This window comes from Staurois parvus, unplaced genomic scaffold (assembly GCF_062004578.1).
Source record: "Staurois parvus isolate SC_StPar_1 unplaced genomic scaffold, SC_StPar_1.0 ptg000288l, whole genome shotgun sequence".
NCBI classification, from domain to species: Eukaryota; Metazoa; Chordata; class Amphibia; order Anura; family Ranidae; genus Staurois; species Staurois parvus.
Window position 1 is genome coordinate 2,110,001 of NW_028318084.1, and position 25,093 is coordinate 2,135,093.

At 42.7% G+C, this 25,093-nt stretch overlaps 1 protein-coding gene across 4 annotated transcripts in view; it reads left to right on the forward strand.

The window, feature by feature from the left end:
* The first annotated feature begins 7,728 nt into the window (after positions 1–7,728).
* ITPRID1 (ITPR interacting domain containing 1) overlaps positions 7,729–25,093 on the forward strand; it is a 255,342-nt gene continuing 237,977 nt past the window's right edge. For all 4 annotated transcript variants that reach the window (XM_089682393.1, XM_089682396.1, XM_089682397.1 and 1 more), the window contains exon 1: positions 7,729–7,875. The gene's annotated coding sequence lies outside the window, so the exon portion shown is untranslated. The remainder of the gene's footprint in view (positions 7,876–25,093) is intronic.

The window sequence follows — 25,093 nt, forward strand, 5'->3', positions numbered from 1 at the left end:
TACAAACATTTGAGAAGGATTGGGTTTCTCTCAGTGAGTTCAAGCATAGTACCGTGATAGGTTACCACCTGTGCAATAAGTCAATTTCCAAGTTTGGTGGAGGGGGATTGTAGTGTGGGGTTGTTTTTCAGGGGCTGAGATCGGTTCCTTAATTCTAGTGAAAGGAGCTCTTAATGCGTCAGCATACCGAGACATTTTGGACAATTTCATGCTCCCAGCTTTGTAGGAACAGTTTGGGGATGGCCCCTTCCTGCTCCAAAATGACTGGCACTAGTGCACAAAGCAAAGTCCATAAAGACATGGATGAGCAACTTTGGGGTGGAGGAACTCGACTGGCCTGCACAGAGTCCTGACCTCAACCCGATAGAACAATTTTGGGATGAATTAGTGCGGTCAGTTCCAGTGCGTTCCAGTTCCAGAAAAAAAATACCAAGCTGCATTTTTTCTGAACTGTACTGGAATGCAGAAAAATGCATCAAAAATGCACCTAAATGCACTAGAATGCTCCTGTCCTTTTTGAAGTTGAAAAAAAGGGGAAAAAAATTAACCGTAACGCATCAAAAACATATCAGAAAAATGCATAAGCACGTAAAAAATGTGGATACAGAAACGCATCCAGAACACATCCAGACTGTGTTTCTATGGTGTGAACTGGCCCTCATTGTACAATATCATTTATATTTACCAACATCTAAGTAACAAGTTGGCCAGCTTAAACAATCCGTTTAGTTGGTATCCAGTTAGACAGGTTCTCACATTGAAACCTCTCGCATTTGCCCAGCTCTCCTGAACGCCTTTCCCCTGGCAAGAGAAAAGCAGTGTCAAAAACGCACCTAAAAAGCTACGTTTTTGTACACACATTTAGGCACCTTTACAGGTGTTTAGACTTGCTTAGGCATTAATTTAATTAATAGGCAAAAATAATAGTTTATTTTGGCCACTGAGAGAAATTAACCCTCAAGCGCTAAACTCACCTAGTGTTAACACACATTTAGATTTGTTTACATGCGTTTACACGTGTCAAGCATTTTTTCTGGCAAAATGTTGTTGCTTCTGAATGTGCTGGAAGTGTTTTTCTTTTTCTTCCTCTAAACGCCTGTAAATGCCTAGATGTACATGGACACATATAGGCATTTAGGGTGAGAATCACTAAAACCGGAGCGCATAGAAACTGGTGCAGCTGTGCATAGTAACCAATCAGCTTCTAACTTCAGTTTGTTCAATTAACCCCTCGCCCTCCTGAGGATTTACCCCCCTTCCTGACCATGCCTCTTTTTGCTACTCGGCGCTGCACTAATTCAACTGATAATTGCGCGGTCATGCAATGCTGCACCCAAACAAAATTTACGTCCTTTTTTTCACACAAATAGAGCTTTCTTCCGGTGGTATTTGATCACCTGTGCGCTTTTTATTTTCCACGCTATAAACAAAAAAAGGCCAAAAATTTTGAAGAAAAACGATATTTTTTACTTTCAGCTATAAAAAATATATAGTAAACTCAAAGTTGGTTATAAATTTAGGCCAAAATGTATTCTGCTCCATGTTTTTGGTAAAAAAAATCCCAATAAGTGTATATTGATTGCTTTGTGTGAGAGTTATAGCGTCTACAAACTATGGTATAGATACTGCAATTTACGCCATTTTTCTGCTATACAGCGCTGCGCTAGTTTAATGGACAATTGCGCGGTCATGCAATATGGTACATAATTGAAATTTACATCCTTTTTTTTTCCCACAAATAGAGCTTTCTTTCGGTGGTATTTGATCGCCTGTGCGGTTTTTATTTTTTGCACTATAAAAAAAAGGCTGACAATTTTGAGGAAAAAAAACTATATTTTGGACTTTTTGCTATAAAATATGTCCAGTACAAAAAAAATTTAAAAATCAAATTTAGTCATAAATTTCTGCCAAAATGTATTCTGTGACATGTCTTTGCTAAAAAAAAAAAACCCAATACGTGTAAATTAATTGGTTTACGTGAAAGTTATAGCGTTTACAAATGGCGGGAAAGATACTGGGATTTTTAGGTTTTTTTATACTAATAATGGCGGCGATCAGTGACTTATGGCGGCGATCAGTGACTTATGGCGGCGATCAGTGACTTATGGCGGGACTGCGGCGGACATTCTGACATTGGGGGGAACTGACTTGGGGTTACTGACATTCCCAGTGACACCAATACAGTGATCAGTGCAAAAAAAAAAAAACACTGACACTGTACTAATGGCACTGGGGAGGAAGGGGTTAAGTTTATTATTCAGGGAAAGGGTTAACTGTGTGAGGGGGAGTGTTTTACTAGGGGGCAGGGTGTGTACTGCATGGGGACACCGCTGATCGGTAGAGAGAAACTCTTCTGTCCCGATCAGCGTGTCCTGGAGCTGACAGGGAACTGACAGAAAGCACAGCTACTGCAGCTGTGCTCTCTGTCAGCGATTGCCGCCGATCGCCGGGACATAGCCGGTAACAACCGGCTGTGACCCGGCGACTGACCCGGCGACTTTTGATGATTGCATGGAAGCACCTTTTTTTCTGTGATTGATTTTCATGAACACTTTGTTAGCCATGTGGTGGCATATGGTTCAGTGGACTTTTCTTTACTTTTTAAATATTGCTTTGAATGTGTTTTGTTTTTTATTGATGCACAGAGATTTATGGCACTTTATTTGTAGCACACAGCACTGTAAAGATTTATTTTGAACATTGGTGAGTATAAGGGCAATTTGATTACAGCTGCTTTTTTGTGCATATGAACACTCATCCTAGTGCAGGTGTATAGCATGATACATTTTAACATTTTTAAGCAGACTTTTATTAGACTTTACCTCCACTTTAAAGAGGAGCACCGTTCAAAATTTTAAAAAATAAAAGTCAACAGCTGCAAAAAACGTAGCTGCTGACTTTTAAAAAACTCACCTGTCGCTCAATCCAGCTGTGTCCTCACTGCAGTCGGGTTCACCGGCCGTCCTGTGTCACTTGCGCCGGTCAACCAGCTGTGATAGTTTGTGGCTTCACAACCAGCTGCCTATTGCGCATGCGCAAGAAGAGCTGCTCTTTGTGAATGGTCCCGTAATATTCTGGGACCTGTCACATGTCCCAGAAGACTACAAGGGGGGGGGGGACAACTTCTGCTTTCAGTCGCCTATGCGATCGCAGCAGAATTTTGAGTGGTCAAATTCAGATACCCGCTCCCCAGAGGTGCCAATTCTTAACAGGGAATGGGGAATGAGACCTTAAAGCGGAACTTCCCATTTTGGGTTGCGCTCCGCTTTAAGTAGTCAGGGATGGGTTTTATTCTGTCACAGTGCTACTTTAGAGCAGCAAAGGGAGATATTTACAAATAAAGCTGCTGTATTATAATAAATTGCTACCTGTTTGGAATTTCCTAGCTGCAAGACAGAATGGATTCATGTTCCCCTGTAAATGAAAGTGTGGGAAGAATAATGTATATCATTTCACTGGGCCCAACTGTGCATCCAGGACCATTTGTGTAAACTAAAGATTCCACCTACAGTTACGGATCCCTTTATTCAAGCATTCATATATTTATGTGCAGCACTATCCCCTTAGGAGTCGCTGTGACTCTGATACCCTCTCTGAAAGCCCAACCCCTGCTGACACCACAGTGTTCTTCTGACCAGAGTACATTATCCCAATAAAATAGACTCATACACAGATTGGAGTGAACTAATAGGTTGTTTATATTAAACTTGGATGTAAGCTCAAACAGCATCAAGTGGTATATGTGTACAGGGGCGGACTGACAACTCATGGGGCCCCCGGGCAATAGGGGATCATGGGGCCCCTGTGTCCTTGCCCAAACTCAAAAAAGCCTATGAAAAAGGTACCAGGGGCAACTCATGGGGCCCCCTACTGACCCCGGGCCCTCGGGCAGTGCCTGAGTTTCCAAATGGTCAGTCCGCCCCTGTATGTGTATGTAATGGCAATTACCACTCTTAGTATCTCTAAGCAAAGAAAACAACACATACAGAAAAATCTCAATCAGGGTTGGCAGGCCTGCTATTCTGAAGTTAACACAACACCTCAAACCTGAGGTGCTTCTAGTCCCAAGTGAGCAAGGACACTATCAAAAGTGGAACTAGTTAACTTTGGCCCTCAGGATCTGATGGCAAGGTTTAAATCTGAAATAGAAAGGAGCTCCTTTGATTAGGGTAGTCAAAGTCCGTCCGTTTAAATGTAGTGAGGAATAGTCTGCATGCTCGTTGGGGCCCAGTTGGTGCACTACAACGATCCAGACTTTTTTTAGTAGGAAGAGATGAAAGTAGCAGTTAAAGTATGAATACAAGGGAAGAAAAAGGAAGAACAGATACTATTCCTTTAAGTTGCACTTAACTTGGGTGGTGTTTGTTTAACGCACTAAGCAGGGAGCAAATTTTAGGCTAAAAGCTGAGAGGATCTCAGCTAAATCTTGAAAACCAGAGAAACAATGAGCCGACTGGAAGCATCCTGCTTCAGGTTAGTATTTTAGGGATTTAGTGCAGCAGCAGGGGGGGGGGGGGTCGTAGATCAGACCTTTTCTGAAGTTTTATTACTGATGGCAGACCAAGATAGTGAAGGTAGCCTCTTTTGCTTCTGTAGCACAAACTAACCTACTAAAGGTAACAGGTAGTGTGGGAGTGTTGGAGTGGAAATACGTGCCTATGGAAAATTGTAGTAATGACTCAACTGGTACAATTTCCTGAAATGCAGCAGCCATGGCATTCAAACATTGGGCCAGATGCGATTTCTCCTGTGCTCTAGGACCCAGGCTGGTGGCAAGTGGATGGAACCAAACCAGAAGGACGACCACCAGTGTATAAAAGGTTGTGCAGCTCCAAACAAGGCTGGGGAAGCCCGACCAATACTGCAAAGTGAAACAAAAAACGAGAAGCGCACCAACCTTGCGCATTACCTCAGTAACCAAAAATGTATTGATAAAGGAATGGTACTCACAAACAGCAAATAAAAACAGGCATGTAAGTCCTCTGAGGGACTTCAGAGATAGAGAGCCAGCGCGAATCCCATCATGGGGGTAGACACTCAGTAAAGCTGACGCGTTTTGAAGGCCATGTCTTCTTCATCAGAGCAAGGTGAAAGGACCTCAGCTAAATCTTGAAAACCAGAGAAGCAATGAGCCAACTGGAAGCATCCTGCTTCAGGTAAGTATTTTAGGGATTTAGTGCAGCAGCAGGGGGGGGTCGTAGGGCAGACCTTTTCTGAAGTTTTGTTACTGATGGCAGACCAAGATAGTGAAGGTAGCCTCTTTTGCTTCTGTAGCACAAACTAACCTACTAAAGGTAACAGGTAGTGTGGGGGTGTTGGAGTGGAAAATTGTAGTAATGACTCAACTGGTATTCAACTCAATTTCCTGAAATGCAGCAGCCATGGTATTCAAACATTGGGTACACATAGGGTTTCCTGTTTATACAGAAGATACCAACTCAGAGACAAGTGCATAATCATAGGGCATGCGAGGGCTGATAACGTGGGCAGTGATACACCAGATATAAGACAGCTAAAAATTAGTACAGACCACTGGCAATGATAGGTGGTCTGCACAGTTCCCAATCAGTATACAGAACAAGGACAGAAGAGATGACCAATCTCAACTAAAGGTAGTCAGAAATCCAATCAACGTAAGCAGATGCAGAACGCAAGATATGGAGAAACAGCAGCTGGGTAAGAAACGTCACAGAAAGTATGGTGTGTGGGTCAGGTCAGGGTATAGGTCAAAGCAGTAATTGCTTAAACATCATGGATCTTCAAAATAACATGGTCACATGCCATGAAAAGCATGGATCTTCAAAATAACATGATCACATGCCATGAAAAGCATGGATCTTCAAAATAACATGATCACATGCCATGAAAAGCATGGATCTTCAAAATAACATGGTCACATGCCATGAAAAGCATGGATCTTCAAAATAACATGAGCACATGCCATGAAAAGCATGGATCTTCAAAATAACATGATCACATGCCATGAAAAGCATGGATCTTCAAAATAACATGAGCACATGCCATGAAAAGCATGGATCTTCAAAATAACATGATCACATGCCCAATGAAGGAGTCCTGTTGCATCTCAATCACTGTGACCACAGGCTCTCCCGGCTCCTCCTGTCTGTCAGGTGCCCCCACAGCAAAGAGTTTGCTGTGGAGGCACCCGCTGCTCCATGTGTCTATTCACACATGTAGGCGCGGCTCCCCCCCCCCACACACTCACTGGCTGACTGGCTGTGATTGACAGGAGCGGGGCCCAATGGCTCCCGCTTGCTGTCTCAGCCAATGAAGAGGCAGAGACTCGAGACAGCTGAGGCTGTCATTCACATCACTGGATTGCAATGAGGACTTTAGCCTTGCCTTTTTTGCCAGGAACATGACTGTGTTACAGAAGTACCAATTAAACTACTGCGTGTGACCTGTGTGATCACTTTAGTACATGTTTGGGCGTTACTTTGAAGATCCATGGTGTGCTGGCGATATATACTTGACTTGGGAGGACACTGGTTTCCAGCTGGTAGTTGCAACAGCACCCACTTTTTTCTTGCTATTTCCAGGAATGCATGTGACTGGAATATTCTGTGACATCAGGGTACAGGGGTACAGCTAGGCCACTCATTACTGACCCCGGGTAAGGCTGAGCTCTAAATAGCCAGTTCAGCACCAGTGACCCTGTAACAAGCACTCCCAAACCATGAGGGCAGATCAGGGGCGGACTGACAACTCATGGGGCCCCCAGGCAATAAGGGATCATGGGGCCCCTGTGTCCTTGCCCAAACTCAAAAAAGCCTATTAAAAAGGTACCAGGGGCATCTAATGGGGCCCCCTACTGACCCCGGGCTCTTGGGCAGTGCCCGAGTTTCCAAATGGTCAGTCCGCCCCTGGGGCAGATGTATGTCAAGCTGTGACCCTTCGTGGAGAGGCACAAACCAGTTCATGTGAGAGTACCAGCCTTTGCACCAGTCAATTAACAGCTCTTCCCTAACAGGTTCATGCCCACTTTAAATCTCTATGTATGCTTTCCCTCTGTTATTACAAAAACTTCATTTATTTCTAAATATATGTGACATTTGCTTGTTGCCCATTTAAAAAAGTGCCAGGCCCTGTGCAACTCAAGCTTCGAATTATTATAATAAAAGCGAACATAACAAGCTAACATAACTCGCTTCATCTGTTCTCAGAATAAATGAGACAAAGAGTGCCTCTGCATTCTAAAAGTTTGGAAAGAATTTCTGAAAAGTTGTTGCTGGACCTACCTTTTTATCACCTAATACCATGTGCACCATACTAGGCAATGCGAAGCTTGATTTGTAATGTGCGTTGTGCATTAGCTTTTGCAATGGCAATATAATCGTAGAGTTCTGAGCATTAAGTGAAGCCTTTAATAGCACTTAAACATCCACTGCTTCTGTTTCCTTTTACTAATACTGACAAGTGGACACATTTGGAACATATGCAAAGTTCACAGACGCTCGCCTGTATTTTATCTTCCTTTCTGCTTCCAATCAGTTTGTCAGTCTCTCTAAACTAATGTTGAATTAATTCCAGCACCTCTGCTGCTGGCTCTTTTGCTTTTGTCTGCTTTGTCATTGTAATACCTAATGTTTACCTAGAAAAACAGGTTTGCGTTTCCTCCAGTAGGCGGGAATATGAAAATGCAGTCTAAGATTAAGCAAATTTTTTTTTTTTTTTTTTCTTTTCAGTCGTTCTTGCAAGTCACTAACACAGCCTTATGGACAGAGCACACACAAAACTGCGACAGTCACAGAAATGAACTGACTTTTTCAATGGCTTACATCAATATTATTACGAATTCTACCTTATGTCACCCGTCAGGATTTCAAGATAAAGCAAACTCTCCTGGTCTGGAAGGTAAGGGTGATTATGTTTCATTGGAGTAAAACAGTCAAATGTATAATCTAACAAGTCATTGGAAAGTTTAAAGAATACGAGAATATGAGAACACTGCAGTCACATTACTCATAGGTTTAGTGAAGTCGGAACAATAGAATACAATTGCTAAGAGTTGCTACACCTTGCATGTTGCTTTTTTGCATTATTAGATGCAGCCATAATAGTAAATGATCTTTATGCCATTTAATATGTATAAATTCATTGATTTACTTTGTAAACTTTAATATAGGGCAGTTATACAACTATTTTTTTATCAATATTATTATTATTATACAGTATTTATAAAGCGCCAATAGTTCGCTCAGCGCTGTACATTACAAAGGGGGACAGAACATGTGACAGAACAATACCAATACAATGCAAAACATGAGGGGATTGAGGGCCCTGCTCTTTGGAGCTTACAATCTAGGAGAATATAAAAAATGTACTTTTAGCTTTCACCAACCTTATTTTTACGGTCCGTATTATTTTAACCTCCCTGGCGGTATGATTATTTCCGATTTTTGGTGCTGAAAGCGGTACCATTATTTTGCATGGAAATATGTATTTTTTTATTGTAGGCTGTAATTTTTAGGAATAACTCACTGAAATCTGTCCGAACAAGAGTCTAGTAAACATCCCAGGTAGGATAAAATTTGAAACCCGAAATCATAAATTATAATTTAATAAATAATCATAAAAAATAATAATATAATAATAATAAATTTAATTCAATAATATAATCGAATCAAAATTATAATCATAAATTATAATTTAATAAATAATCATAAAAAATAATAATATAATAATAATACATTTAATTCAATAATATAATCAAACCAAAAACACTGAAATTTGAAATACAGAGGCAAATTCGCACATCGCTGAGCAAAGTCGCAAAATCGTTTTCAGTGTCTGATGACGAATTTCCCCCACAAATCATTATCACTCAATTCTGCAAGTGGTTCTGATTTACTATCGCTGTTCTAAAACCGCTTTTGACCTAAAGGGACGCTTTTTGGATGCCATGGACTTTTCTTAGTTTCCAGGCAGAAAGAACAGTCAAAATGAAGGCAGGGCGCCGGACAAAGCACTCGGGACAAAATGTATGTGAAATGCTTTGATATAGGAATGTTTTACTATGTAATAATCATTTTTAAAAAAATGACATTTTTAAAAAAATTTCAAATTTGCCGCCGGTTCCGGCGCCCGTACGTCCCGACGTCACAGGGACCGGAACACGGAAGGTGGATGCTGGCATTGGCCGGAGGAGATGGCCGGGGACGCTGCAGGGGACACATTGTGGGAGCGAAGGACAAGGTAAGTGCTGCAGGGACTCCCAGAGTAACGCCGCATGGTAAGCCCGAGTGTAGCTCGGGGTTACCGCTTTTGGTACAGAAACTTTACCCCAAGCTACACTCGGGAATACCGCCAGGGAGGTTAACAAACCTTTTGCTGATGGCAACTCTCTAGACCGAACCACAGAGCAAGCTAAGTAAACCTTCACCTACTCCCCCTTTTTCCCTCACCTGCTGTAATAGCGAGGTGTTGCTCTATAATTGTTCCTTTGTTGACAAATGGGATTCTGGAGTTTTTGGCTAGTGAGAAAGTGAAGTCATAGGAGCAGGTAAGTGGTTGCTTTACCGATCTCATTGCTGTCGAGTTGCCACCAGCAAAAGGATTGCTAATTTCACATGGCCCTGCTGTAGACTGTCCATGTCTGCTTGAAGATGTCCAGTATATTATTCTTCCTGCAGCACACCAATTAAAGCATAATCTTGCCATGTTGTCATGATTATGTGTGCAAGTATTAGTTCTGAAAATAGATGTTCTTCTGGTGACTCGCAACCACCGTGCAGTAGAGGAGAATAGAGTAAGCTTTCCATGAATTGCCAATGGCATTCAAGGGCATCTAAGTAAATTCCATCATGTAGACGCAGGGCTTTTTTTCAGTGGGAACGCAGGGGAATGCAGTTCCAGCACCTCCAGCATTCAATGTACAGTTGTGTTCAAAATAATAGCAGTGTGATGAAAAAAGTAAATAAAGCTCAAAATCCTTCTAATAGCTTTTATTTCCATCCACACAAATGCATTGGGAACACGACACATTATATTCCAAATCACAACATGAAGAAAAATACATCAAATTTGTGTTGTTCCTCTAAAAAAATTGAAGAAAAGTGAATATTAGACGGTTCAAAAAAATCGCAGTGTTTGTATTCTTCTTTACAAACTCAAACATTCACTATATAAACTGAGAAATGTTTGAAGATTTTGCTTTCCTTTGAATGACTTCATGAATATTTGGTTGTAGTCGCACTGTTTCTGAGAACTGCTGTACATCTGTGTTGCATGGAGTCACCCAACTTCTGGCCCCTGTGATCAGGTATTCCAGCCCAGGATGATTGGACCACATTCCACAGTTCTTCTCTATTTCTTGGTTTGGCCTCAGAAACGGCATTTTTGATGTCACCCCACAAGTTTTCTATTGGATTAAGATTCGGGGATTGGGCTGGCCACTCCCTAACGTCCATCTTGTTGGTCTGGAACCAAGATGTTGCACGTTTACTGGTGTGTTTGGGGTCGTTGTCTTGTTGGAACACCCATTTCAAGGGCATTTCCTCTTCAGCATAAGGCAGCATGACCTCTTCAAGTATTCTGATGGATTCAAACTGATCCATGATCCCTGGTATGCGATAAATAGGCCCAACACCGTAGTATGAGAAACATCCCCATATCATGATGCTTGCACCGCCATGCTTCACGGTCTTCACAGTGTACTGTGGCTTGAATTCAGTGTTTGGGGGTCGTCTGACAAACTGTCTCCGCCCACTAGACCCAAAAAGAACAATCTTACTTTCATCAGTCCACAAAATGTTGCTCCATTTCTCTTTAGGCCGCTCAATGTGCTCTTTGGCAGATTGTAACCTCTTCAGCACACGTCTTTTTTCCAACAGTGGGACTTTGCGGGGACTTCTTGCAGATAGCTTGGCTTCACATCGGCGTCTTCTAATTGTAACAGTCCTCACAGGGAACGTCACACCTTCTTTCATCTTCCTGGAGCTGATTGTTGGCTGAGTCCGCGCCATTTTGGCTATTCTATCCATTGGAATGGTAGTTTTTCGCTTTCTTCCACGTCTTTCAGGTTTTGGTTGCCATTTTAAAGCATTTGCGATCATTTTAGCTGAGCAGCCAATAATTTTCTGCACTTTTTTATATGTTTTCTCCTCTCCAATCAACTTTTTAATCTGTTCTTCTGAACAATGTCTGGAACGACCCATTTTACTCAGAATTTCAGAGAGAAATGCACTGTAACCAGCATGTACAACATTTGCTGCCTTCCTTCCTTAAATAAGGGCAATAATTGACACCTGTTTTTCAAAGAATGAATGACCTCACTAATAGAACTCCACACTGCTATTATTTTGAACACGCCCCTTTCAATGAGTGATTCAATGACACAGAATCAGCAGCATGCATGTCATGACTGTTGGGTCTGTTGGATTTCTATGACTCTACTACACCTGCTAGGAAATTATTTGCCATGTAGAAATATCATTTCTACCAAAAACAGAGATTGATCCGGTTAGTGATGTCTGACTGCTATTATTTTGAACACATTATTTTGCTATGTAATCGGGTGTGTTGGAGGATCTATTGATGCTAGTTTCTGGGGGTTCTATAGTTGCTGGAGGAGATCTATTTTGTGTGGTGGTCTATTGTCTGGGAAGTCTATTGTTGCTGGAAGGTCTCTACTATTGAGGGGGGGATCTGTTGTTGTTGCTGGCTGCTTTTGGATCTATTGTTGCTGGAGGAGATCTGATTAGTGTGGTGGTCTATTGTTGCCTGTGAAGTCTATTTAGTGTGGTTGTCTATTGGGATCCACTATTGAGGGAGGGGTCTAATATTTCTGGAGAGTCTATTGATGCTGGCTGTTGGGGGATCTGTTGTTGTAATATTTGAAGTACATTAAATACTTGTGACTGTTGTGTTGTTCTTTGGAAATACCTGACTGCTGCGTTCCCAGCATACTGAGTTATGAGGATTATGTAACGTATAGCACTGTGTAATGGGTGACATAGTCAGACGTAGGAACAAGCTTCAGGCCTAGGTCCACCATGATTTCAACCCAAGCCCAAGTCATTTGCAGGCTGATAAAATAGTCAACTATTGTGACCTTTCTCCACCTTAGCAATCAATTGCCAATCATGCAGTCCTGGCTTCTGAACTTTAGTCGGTTGGCTTAGAAGGGCCAATCATAGAGGCTTTTTTATCTGCCACCCTCTCCCTTAAAAAAATATGGTTCCTGTTAGCCCGTGTTCATTGTGTGTTGGGAGAGACATGGGGATATTTACTAAAGTGCAAAATCTGGTGCAACTCTGCATAAAAACCAATCAGCATCTAGATTGTATTACCAAAGCTTAATTGAACAAGTAAGTCTACCCTATGGAGTACTAGGGACAGGTCCAGTGGTGTCCCGAGGCAGGTGAGGGGGTGCGGTCTGCACCGGGTGACACCGACCGCACGGGGTGACACTGGACCCGCTCCACAAATAGGTAAGTTGTAAAGCAAGCCGACAATCCCCGCAGGATGGATCCGATCCATCCTGCGGGGATCGTCGGCTTTCTTTACAACTTACCTTTTCTTGGAGCGGGCCCGGTGTCACCCCATATAGGTTGCATGCCAACGATCCTGTGGGGATAGCCGGCATGCAACCTATATGGGGTGACACCGGTGTAGCAGCAAGATGTGTCTCCCATGTAGATATGTACCCCCTGAAGCAACTGCGCATGTCCCAGTTTCAGACATAAGAAGCCGATCGCCGATCACCAACTGTAGTACAGAGCTGCCACAGTTAACCCCTTTTAGGCTGCACCGCTGATTATTTGGGAGCATAATGGATCGAAGAGAGGACAGTTACATGGGTGGGGGGAGTGACATGGGGAGGACAGTGACAAGGGGGGGAGTGACATGGGGAGGACAGTGACAAGGGGGGGGGGGAGTGACATGGGGAGGACAGTGACAAGGGGGGGAAATGACATGGGGAGGACAGTGACAAGGGGGGGGTAGTGACATGGGGAGGACAGTGACAAGGGGGGGGGGGAGTGACATGGGGAGGACAGTGACAAGGGGGGGAAATGACATGGGGAGGACAGTGACAAGGGGGGGGTAGTGACATGGGGAGGACAGTGACAAGGGGAGGGGGAGTGACATAGGGAGGACAGTGACAAGGGAGGGAGTGACATGGGGAGGACAGTGACAATGGAGGGAGTGACATGGGGAGGACAGTGACAAGGGAGGGAGTGACATGGGGAGGACAGTGACAAGGGGGGGGGGTAGTGACATAGGGAGGACAGTGACAAGGGGGGGGGAGTGACATAGGGAGGACAGTGACAAGGGGGGGAGTGACATGGGGAGGACAGTGACAAGGGGGGGGGGGAGTGACATGGGGAGGACAGTGACAAGGGGGGGGGGGAGTGACGTGGGGAGGACAGTGACAAGGGGGGGGAGTGACATGGGGAGGACAGTGACAAGGGAGGGAGTGACATGGGGAGGACAGTGACAAGGGGTCGAGTGACATGGGGAGGACAGTGACAAGGGAGGGAGTGACATGGGGAGGACAGTGACACGTGGGGGGCTGTTGTAGCGGCAATATGTGTCTCCCATGTAGATATGTCCCCTCTGAAGCAAATTGGCATGGAAGGGGTTACTTCACCAGAGGTACATGGTCGGATACAGTAGTTCTATCATCGATTGATCGTGCCTGAAACCGGGACATGCGCAGTCGCTTCAGGGTGGACATATCTACATGGGAGGCACATCTTGCCGCTACACCGGACCCACTCCAAGAACAGGTAAATTGTAAAGAAAGCCGAAGTCCGATCCATCTATCCCCTATATCAATATCTGATCCCCTATTGCCCGGGGGCCCCATGACTTGTCAGTCCGCCCCTGATTTCAAATATATGTCAATATATTTGGGAAGAATATTTTTTAAATATATTTCAAATATATTTTTCTTCCATATTGAAGGCTTTACATAAATTAATAAAAACTGGCCTTTGTAAACACCCCTGCCAGTGGTAAGTGGTTTGTCTCAACCCTGCTATATCTGCAGGACAGCTTGTTCTGTTGAAAAACAACAGACGTATTGGCTAGATCACCAGGTGAAAATAAAGAAAAAGAAATCTAATGCAGCCATCACATCTAAGAATTGGTAAGGTGTAATTTAATAAATGTTTGCTTTTGGGTTTAATACCGCTTTAAATGCTGGTGGTCATTGCTAAAAACTAGTGATGAATGTCAAGGTTGGATTAACCATGCGTTTAATTCAAACTCTAGCTGTTTGCAGTTTGGGAAAGCAGCAAACTAATGGGATAATTGGTCACAATAGCAACCATTTACCAAGCATGTAGTTCCTAGCCTTGGATCTCTAGTTGGCATTGATGGGCTAAAAATGTAGGGTTTTTTTTTTAAGGAAAAATATTGGGGCAGAAATTCTGTAAGCTCTTCAGGGGCTGTATGAGAGGTAACTGACCCCATGTCATCTCTTGCCAGGAAAGGTCATGCGTGACAACAACACCAACCTACTGTCCGCTCTTTGGCAGGAGAAGTTCACACACTGTACTGTATATGCTTGGCACACGTCCTTAAATCTGGTGGTACAGCGATTCTTAGAGACGTGCACGGTGGAAAAACGCGTTTTGTTTTGGATTCATTCGTTAAGTAAATAATTTAGTTTTGTCTTCTTTGTTATGTTACAAAGATTCATTTTTGGAATTTGTTTTGTATATTCGGATTTGTTTCGTATATTCGTTGTTCCAAATCGATTTGTGTTTTCGGATGTTATTTCGGAAGATTGGCTAGATTTGTTTTAACATGTTAGTTTGTTATTTTATGCACTCTGGGTCATCCTTGTTAGTCCAACCCACAAAGAATAATGGAACGAGCTGACTGGATAATATCATCTGGAGTCACGTGCATCCGAAAGTAAAGAATGGAACTAAATTAATTTCGGATTCATCTGTTGTTATGATTCAGAGATTCTGATGGATCCTGCGCCATCCAATCCAAACAAAACTAGAAAAGCTCCAATTTCTGGGGAAATTGTGTGAAGTGTTCTTGCCTCCACCAGTAGTCTACAACTGGAGTGGGCGGAGTAACTGGGTGGAGTGGGCAGAGTAGCTGGGTGGAGTGTGCGGAGTAACTGTTGTGTGGTTGGAGTGGCTGGAGTAACTGTGAAAAGGTTGGACTGGGGAGAGTAACTTTATGGAGTGGGCAGAGTAATTGTGTGAAGTGTTCTTGCCTCCACCAGTAGTCTACAACTGGAGTGGACAGAGTAACTGGGTGGAGTGGCTTGTCACTCTTCTCTGCATTCTTGCAGCCATTGAGAACTACTGAGTGAGCTGTGATTGGTCACAGCTTGTCACATGGTACAAGGCTGTTTGTGAATAGCCTTGTACCATGTGACCTCTGTGATCATTCACAGATTTCACACGTAGTAAGCAATGATGTCACAAGTGACATCTTGCTTACTACTTTGCATGTGATCACTGATTGGCCAGTCAGTGATCACATGATCGGGACCTCGTATAGAGGTCCCGTCTGACGATCGGTGTTTCACTGTGTCCGGAGGACACAGCGGGCACCGGATGGCGATGCTGCGCGCTCCCGGGAAGCGAGCACAAGCAGGGTGCGGGGAGGCCGTTTATAAACGGCCACCCGACCCTGCAGTGCCACCGTCCGGCCGTTTATATACAACGGCCGGTCGGGAAGTGGTTAAACAGAATGGTGAACCATGAGTGGGTGGAGATCAGCAACAAAATCCCTCTGGTTTTCCAGCTTAATCATACACTGAGGGTATAATATACTGGGCATCGGAGGCACTGGAGGCACCGCAGGCACCGCAGCATGATTGGTTTTGTCAGGAATGGTTATGACAAAGTCAATTATTTGACAAACTGTGTAATGCACAGCAAAGCATCGTGACGTTGTTGCATTCCTAGGGAGGGGCCCACATGCACCAATGGACAGCACGTGGTGCGGTGTTCCCAAGAAATATTAGAGGAGGTCCAGGCTCCCCAAAAATTAAAAGTCAGCAGCTACAAATACTGTAGCTGCTAAGTTTTAATATAAGGACACTTACCTATTCAGGGGTCAGGGGTCCAGTGCCATCGTCACTTGGGCTAGTTCTCCCGGCATCAGCACTGCAAGTGAGGGAAACCGGAAGTGAAGCCTTGGCTTCACAACCGGATTCCTACTGTGCTGCACTTTGAGATTGGTCCTGAAGTCTTCTGGGACCTGAGAAGTTCCAGAAGTCTACAGAGGAAGGAGGGTGGCCAAACTTCTGGCTCAGTCCCTCACAACAAACTGAGCCGGAGCTGGGAACGGGTGCCTTTCAAGACCAGGTATCCACTCCCCCCCCCACAAAAAGAAGTGGAGGGAGAGAGGAGGCAGACAAGCAGAGCTTCTTCTTTTGGGTGGAGCTCTGCTTTAAGATGGGAATTCTTAGTGCTGGGTTGTAGCACTGTTATTATGAGTTGCAATATTTAGTTTTATGCTATATTTTAAATTAACAATTTTATGCTTTTGGATATCCTTTTTTTTTGTTCTGGAGATCTATTGCCAACTATTTGTAGTTAGCGTATGTGAAGATATTGTAGGACTGCTGTACCATCGGGATTTAATCTGTGATTTGAGCGCTGTTTGACCTGCTTACTTGGTAAAGGATCATAAAGATTTTGTGAATTTTGTGGAATTTCATACAAGAGCAGATAATTTCATCCCTTATTGTTGCACTTTTTCTTTTTTCTTTTTTTTTTGGGGGGGGGGACTTTTTAGGTGTCTGTTGTATGTTGTAATACTTTTCTTTATAGCAGTGATGGATTTATGTCAATAACATTTTTATACAATGTTTCGTTTGAGGATACACTTTAAAAAGTCTGCGTTGGTAAATGTATTTTAGTAAAGAGTTTTTTGCTCCAGGTAGGGAGGGTATCACAGGAAAATGGATTATAGAAGAGGATGCACGATTGGGAGATATATTGGTGGGGGAAGAATTGGGACCATTAAAGGAGTTGGAAAAGAAAAAAGGGGATATTTTCAATAGGATAGATGAGTGGCGATATCACCAATTGAAGCACTTTGTTGGAGAACTCCCAAGACCTTTGAGAACTAGAAAGGATTGGAATCCATTTGAAAGATTGTTAGACGAAAGGGGTGATGGGAAACATGGAATTGCAAAAATGTATAGAATTCTCACTGATATAGATATTAGCACTAAACCGATGTATATAGAGAAATGGGAAAGAGACTTGGGGATGGAAATAGACGAGGGGATGCAGAAAAAAACAGATTAATTCATGAAAAATATTAGTATGCGAGAGGTTGAAGTAAATTATAAGTGTTTGATAAGATGGCACATCACACCGAAAGTTGAAAATAGGATGAATGGGGAGATTTCACCGTTGTGTTGGAGAGGGTGTGGAGAGTTAGGCACGTGGTATCATATATGGTGGAGGTGCTCAAAAATACAAATATTCTGGAAGAAAATAGTCCACGTAGTGGGGAAGATTACTGAAGTTAATATTAGATTGGACCCAGGGGTTTGTCTTTTCCATAATACAGAAGTACCAGTGAAAACATACAAGAATTCGGGCATATGGTTTTTATTAAGTGCCGCAAAGAGTCTGATACCCAGGTATTGGCGAAAAAAGTTAGTTCCAACGGAAGAGGACTGGGTAGGTAGAGTGAATCAGATTTGCGAGATGGAGAAACTTTATTATATGCACGTAGATAAGATGGGGATAATTCATGCAAAATTGGAGAAATGGGAGGATTTTAAAGGAAAAGTGAAATATATGAAGATATAAAACTCTACTAGATATATTATGATCGCTCTCTATAGTGGGGTAGGGGGAAAACGCAGAGTAGTTGGAAGGGTGGTGGTAGGGGTGGGTAGAAGGGGAGGGATATGGAGTTATTCTAGGGAGATAATTATTTGTAAAATTGTATCGTTTTGTTTGTTTTATTTTTTCCGTCAAGTGGGGAAAAGGACTGTAGTATGAATTTTGTTGAAAATTAATAAATATTTATTTTAAAAAAAAATGTATTATATTAAAAAAAATCAATTATTCCTGACTTTTTCTATTTATTACATTGGAGAAAGGATGTTCAGCTACTTTTTATAAGGTGCATGGAGTCTGTAGAATACTTTGCTAACTTTTTTGGTGAAATAATACATTCTAAAGTTGCTGCTTTGGTTAAAAGCTTCCTGATTTCTTTCCTATTTAAAATTGGGCCAAGTTAAATATATAAAAATTATATATTTTTTTAGATTAAAAGCTGACCGCTGTCCCTCCTGTTCAAAATACAGGTTACCATAAACTCTTAAATACTGAATACACTTAATTAATAATAATGCTACCCCTCCACGCTATAAAAAGTGAATATGTTTATAAACCAAAATAACACAATGAAAAATAAAGTACTACTAATAATAATAAATTGTCCACAATAAAATTGTGAAAACACACTCCGGTATATGCAAACCAAAATGCGTAGAGCAGCTGCCGTACATAAATCACACACCATAAAGCAAAATATGAAGTAAAAGGTTCACTCAAATGGTACAGCGATATCATCATCCTATAGCCATATCAAAGACTCCAAAATAATATGCTTCTGTGCAAAAAAAATGTGTAATACACAAAAAAATGAAAAAATTCACATAAAAGAGCTGAGTGATAATTAGTGTATAGGTAACACACCCAGGAATAATTTAAAAAATGTCCAAATGAAAATCAAAGGATAAAAAAAGTTTTCAACATAATACCAAGTATAATGAAATTCTTCCTCTTAGATGATCTTTAAAACAACTGTTCACCCAGTGAATGTTCATATAAATGGGCATTGCTCCACAATGCGAAGTTTGGCTATTCTGAGTAAAGACAGGTACAGTATGTTCTTTTGCTAAGTGCCATCTTGATTGAAAGTTCAAGGGATCACTAAGGAATAATGCCCATTTATATGAAGATTCACTAGATGAACAGTTTTTAAAAGATCATAAAGAGGAAGAATTTCATTATACATGGTATTATGTTGAACACGTTTCTTATCCTTTGATTTTCACATGTTTTCGTATATTATTTTGGTTTCTATTATATGGTTTTAGAATGATAATAGAGTACTATACTGTACTATATGAGGGAACCTTTTACTTCATATTTTGTTACATACACTTAATTGTTTCAGAGAAGAAGGGGGAACTGCTCACTGTATTAGAACCCCCACAAATGTGTTTATTGATCTATACAAAGAACAGTTCAATCCAACCAAGGTACAAATCCTCCAACATGTTTCATTCAGCAAGGAGTTTACTCATAGTTGTCTGTGCCCACAATCCACAGCTCTGCCAACCAATCCACATCCCACTTCTGCACCCCCAGGTCCACAGTTCATTCATCCATAGCTCTTCACCCTGCACCCCCATCTGTCTACAGCTACCCCCCTTGAACCTCCACTCCACCCACAACGTCTGCATCCCCTCTCCATCCTCTGCCCTCTGCACTCAGCACCCCCCCCCTTCCACAGCATTCATCTCTAAACCAATTCCATGTCCATCCCTCATCCACAGCTCTCACCTCGGCACACCTTCCCCCCATGACTCGTTCACAGCTCTCATCTCTGTACCCATTACCACCTCATCCACAGCTCTCACCTCGGCACACCTTCCCCCCATGACCCGTTCACAGCTCTCATCTCTGTACCCATTACCACCTCATCCACAGCTCTCATCTCGGCACACCTTCCCCCCATGACCCGTTCACAGCTCTCATCTCTGTACCCATTACCACCTCATCCACAGCTCTCACCTCGGCACACCTTCCCCCCATGACCCGTTCACAGCTCTCATCTCTGTACCCATGACCACCTCATCCACAGCTCTCACCTCGGCACACCTTCCCCCCATGACTCGTTCACAGCTCTCATCTCTGTACCCATGACCACCTCATCCACAGCTCTCACCTCGGCACACCTTCCCCCCATGACCCGTTCACAGCTCTCATCTCTGTACCCATTACCACCTCATCCACAGCTCTCACCTCGGCACACCTTCCCCCCATGACCCGTTCACAGCTCTCATCTCTGTACCCATGACCACCTCATCCACAGCTCTCACCTCGGCACACCTTCCCCCGCTGACCCATTCACAGCTCTCATCTCTGTACCCATTACCACCTCATCCCCAGCTCTCACCTCGGCACACCTTCCCCCATGACCCATTCACAGCTCTCATCTCTGTACCCATTACCACCTCATCCACAGCTCTCACCTCGGCACACCTTTCCCCGCTGACCCATTCAAAGCTCTCATCTCTGTACCCATTACCACCTCATCCATAGCTCTCGCCTCTGCACCCAACATCCTCCCCATCTACAGGTCTCACCTCAGCACACCCAAAAAACTTTCTGCTGTCCAAGTCTCTATTTGGCAGATGCAGTAAAATTAAATGACTAGCTTTTCCCACAATAGAGAAATAACAGAAGTTGTACATGCAGCAGCATGTATATGGGAAGCAGCACCAACAAGAAGGTCCTGCCAGGTTCCAAACTTGCTGCAGCAAAGTAATTGCAAGAAAATGTATTGTTACTGACACTGAACATGGGATTGCTTGTTTTCTTGTTCACCTTGCAGTGGCAATAGGATGAAGAACATTAGACCTTTAGGCAGGATACCACTCAAAACCCTGGAAAAACATCCGTTCAAGGATTCTTCTTCAATTTTATATTAATTTCAGTCTCCACTAATTTATAGTATAGTCACACTGCTGCTCTTGGAGAAAGAAAATTGCACTGGAGGCTCTTGCACAAGGCTTTTCTAAGGGGAAAAAAAAGCTACTGTATGATGACACTGAAGAATGTAATGAAGACTCCAGTTGAAGTTGCATAACCAAAAGTGTCATGATTAAAGACTGTCCAAAAATGTCTGTGACCTATAACCTATTCCTAACTCTTAAATTAAACTGAGTCTCTAAATGCTATCCTTATTCTCCAAAAAGAATCCATACACATTCACTACTTAAGGTGGAATTCTAGGCTAGAACTAAGCCTAAAACTGCTCCCCCCCTTCTAATACCCCCTACTAATACCTATACGAACTTCCTGGTCTGGTGACTTGACCTGCTCAGGAGCCGGCTTTGGGGGAAAGGAGGTAGCACTGATAATGGGTGGAATGCCTGAGTGGTGATGTCACCCATAGGCTCACAACGGGGCATCCATTTTCAGCTGTTCTTCCTATTCCCTAAAGCCGTCTTCTGGAAGCTGATCACGTGACTGGACCACAGCATTCTGAGAATGGTAAGTGTAGGCATCTTCCTTTTACTGGGTAGTTAGTATAGATATTAGAACTTAGAAGGGGGGTGGGAGTAGTTTTAAGCTTAGGTAGTTCTAGCCTGGACTTCCACCTGCAGACCAAGCCATTTCTAGCACTTTTGGTTTACAATAAGTATTTTTTGCTAGAAAATGTTTTAGGACATTATATATTTTTTAAAGCAGAGGCACGTGGCCTAGTAAGCCACAGGGAGGGGCGGTGCTCGATCGCCCCCCCCCCCCTTTCCTGCCCTGCCAGGCCTTTGCTTAGATCAAGGGTCTGGTAGAAATATAGGGGGCTCCCCACACTTCCTTTCCCATTTTTGGGGGGTGGGGTTCCCCTTCAAAGTCTTACCAGGCCTAAAGTGCCTGGTATGGCTTTTAGGAGGCACTCCAGGCACTTCCCCCCCCCCCCATTTTTGGAAGGTTGGCTTCCCCTTAAAAGTCCTACCAGGCCTCCTGGTATGACTTTTAGGGGAAACACCACACCTCTTTTTTTTTTCTGTGGGGTCCTTCCTAACCTTCCTACCAGACCTAAAGGGTCTAGTATGGATTGGGAGCAGGATCCCACTCTGTTTTTTGTTTTATAGAAATGTAATTTAAAAAAAAATAATGTCAGTCCTGCCATAGCAGGTTCTATACATTGTAAACTTTGCACAACAACCCAAGCATGATATTTAAAGGAATGTTTTCTTTTTTTTTTTACTTTAAGCAATGAAAAATGACTACCCCTTTAAAGACGGTACATTTTGAAAAAAAAAATTCACTGATTCATGTCCCTCAGGGCAGCATCCAAGTCCCCATACCTCTTCTATGGCCAATAACTTGCATATAAGCCTTCAAAATGGGCACTTTTGAATTTACAAGTTAGCGTTACATAGACTTGCATTGAGTTTGAAGTTCGCGGTTGAACATTCATTAGGTTCGAACGTTGGACCACGAACTGAACACGGGGGTGTTCAGCCCATTACTACCCAACATTAATCCTTAACCCTAAAATGTTCCCCTAAAATAAGTCCTGTGGGCTCTTCCAGTTTTCGGGAAGAATTTATTTAAGATCCAAATAATCACAGCTCCAGTGAGTTTTAAGGCTGAAAATGTATTCAGTACTGCTTTCATGGCGTCTTGGTCAAGTGACCCATATGGCTCCATCAAAAGCTGAAACACTATATAAAAGCATTACTTTCCAAATCCAAGGGGTGTATTAATATTATGGAAATGTTTTCCGTTTTATAATTTAGAATGTATTATTATGCATGACTATATTTTAAGTACTGTTAGGTGAAGAAAATCATTATCTATGCCCAGTGTGTGGAGTTTGGGGGCTTAAGAGAAGACATCACTTTTATTGAAATCATACATAAAGACTTCCTTTTAAAACAGTGAACAATATAGGACCTGACTTTGGCCCCTTGAAGACTCTGAACTTAAATACAGTGCAACCTCACTAAGTTATGTTATATTCTGCCCAGAATTTCCAATACATAATTAACACTCTTTAAAAAACATATAAGAGGCACCGAGTAGTTTAGGGGCAGAGATTAATATCCTATTTTCACATGAACTTTAATGGCATCCCAGTCTTAGTCCATAGGGTTCAATATTGAGTTGGCCCCGCCCTTTGCAGCTATAACAGCTTCAACTCATCTGGGAAGGCTGGCCACAAGACTTAGGAGGGTGTCTATGGGAAGGTTGGACCATTCTTCCAGAAGCACATTTGTGAGGTCAGGCACTGATGTCAGACAATAAGGCCTGGCTTGCAATCTCCGCTCTAATTCATCCCAAATGTGTTCTATCAGGATGAGGTCAGGTCTCTGTGCAGGCCAGTCAAGTTCCTCCACCCCAAACTCGCTTATGTCTTTATGGACCTTATTTGTGCACTAGTGCACAGTCATGTTGGAACAGGAAGGGTCCATCCCCAAACTGTTTCCACAAAGCTGGAGGCATGAAATTGTCCAAAATATCCATGTATGCTGACGCCTTTAGAGTTCCCTTCACTGGAGCTAGGGGGCCAAGCCAACATCTGAAAATCAACCCAACACCATAATCCCTCCTCCACCAAACTTTACACTTGGCACAATGCAGTCAGGCAAGTACCGTTCTCCTGGCAACCGCCAAACCTAGAGACGTCCATCAGATTGCCAGACAGAGAAGTGTGATTAGTCACTCCAGAGAACACGTCTCTGCTGCTCTAGAGTCCAGTGGCGGCTTGCTTTACACCACTGCATCCGATCCTTTTCATTACACTTGGTGATGTAAGTCTTGGATGCAGCTGCTCGGTCATGGAAACCCATTCCATGAAGCTCTCTATGCACTGTTGTGCTAATCTGAAGGCCACACCAAGTTTGGAGGTATTTAGCTATTAACACTGCAGACAGTTGGCAACTTCTGCTGATTGTGCGCTTCAGCATGCGATGGTACTTGTCTGTTAATTCACCGGATTTATATATATATATTATATGTTTTATTTAAATATATCAAAAATATATTTATTTATTTATATATATATATATAAAAATAAATAAATCCAGTGAATTAACAGACAAGTACCCATGCGCTGACCCCGCCCTGTCATGTGACGTGGCCTACCACTTGGTGGCTGAGTTGCTGTTGTTCCCAGTTGCTTCCACTTTGTTACAAAACCACTAACAGTTGACTGTGGAATATTTAGTAGCAAGAAAATTTCATGGATGGACTTATTGCACAAATGGCAATCTATCACAGTACCACGCTTGAATTCACTGGGCTCCTGAGAGCGACCCATTCTTTCACCAATGTCTGTAGAAGCAGTCTGCATGCCTAGGTACTTGTTTTTTTACACCTGTGGCCATGGAGGGGATTGGAACACCTGAATCCAATGATTTGGAGGGGTGTCCCAATACTTTTGGCAATATAGTATATATATATATATATATATATATATATATATTGTTTTGGGGGGGTTGTATATTGAATATACCTACAAAACACACTTTCCACTTTAGGAGTTAAAAAGCCTCTTTACGTGAGTGTGGATCTCATGCCTGTGACTCTGAAAAGTTAATCATACTTACTTTGAAACCTAATGTACTGTAATGTTCCTTTGTATATGGTGGAAGCAGATGTAAACTCGGCTTAATGGAAATCATTTGCTTTATGTATTACTGTGTTGATTTTACAGGCACTTTAAATAGGCTATGAGGCAAAATTATTCAGACCTATGTCATATTATGTGTCAACTCTTTCAATTGATTGTTTGTCTTGTTTAAAGGTTATATTGTCAGTTATTTAAAGTAGATGTCCTTGTCTTGGTTAGAAGCAAAATCAGTGATTTGGGTTAGTGTGTATAAAATATTTTGAAAATATATGACCTTAACCACTTCCCATCTTTAGACCATTTATAAAAGGCCTAGGGTTGAAGTGGTTATACCGAGATCATGACTGCAACTACAGTCATGATCCCGCTGTAATTTTTTAGGGTCAGTGATTCCCTTTTTTTGTAAAAGTAATCCAAACAGCTATACAGCTGTTGGATTACTTTTGGAGGCGGCAGAAGGGGTCCCTCCCTTTCCACCTCCGCTGGCTTTACAGGGCTCTCCTGTCCAAATGGAGAGCTCGGTAAGGATACGACTGGTGGCATCCGGCTCCAGGCACACAGTGAGAGAAACTGATGTTGCTCTTCCCACTGTGTGATGTAAAAAAACAGAAGCGACAAGGATTTAGTCACTTATGGTTTCGGTTCTCTGTTTACTGGCTGGTTAACTGCCTATGAAGCAGTCGATCAGACCAGAGATTCCCTCGGAAGAAGTCACTGGACGAAACGCGTCAGGATGTGGCCTTCCTGTGAC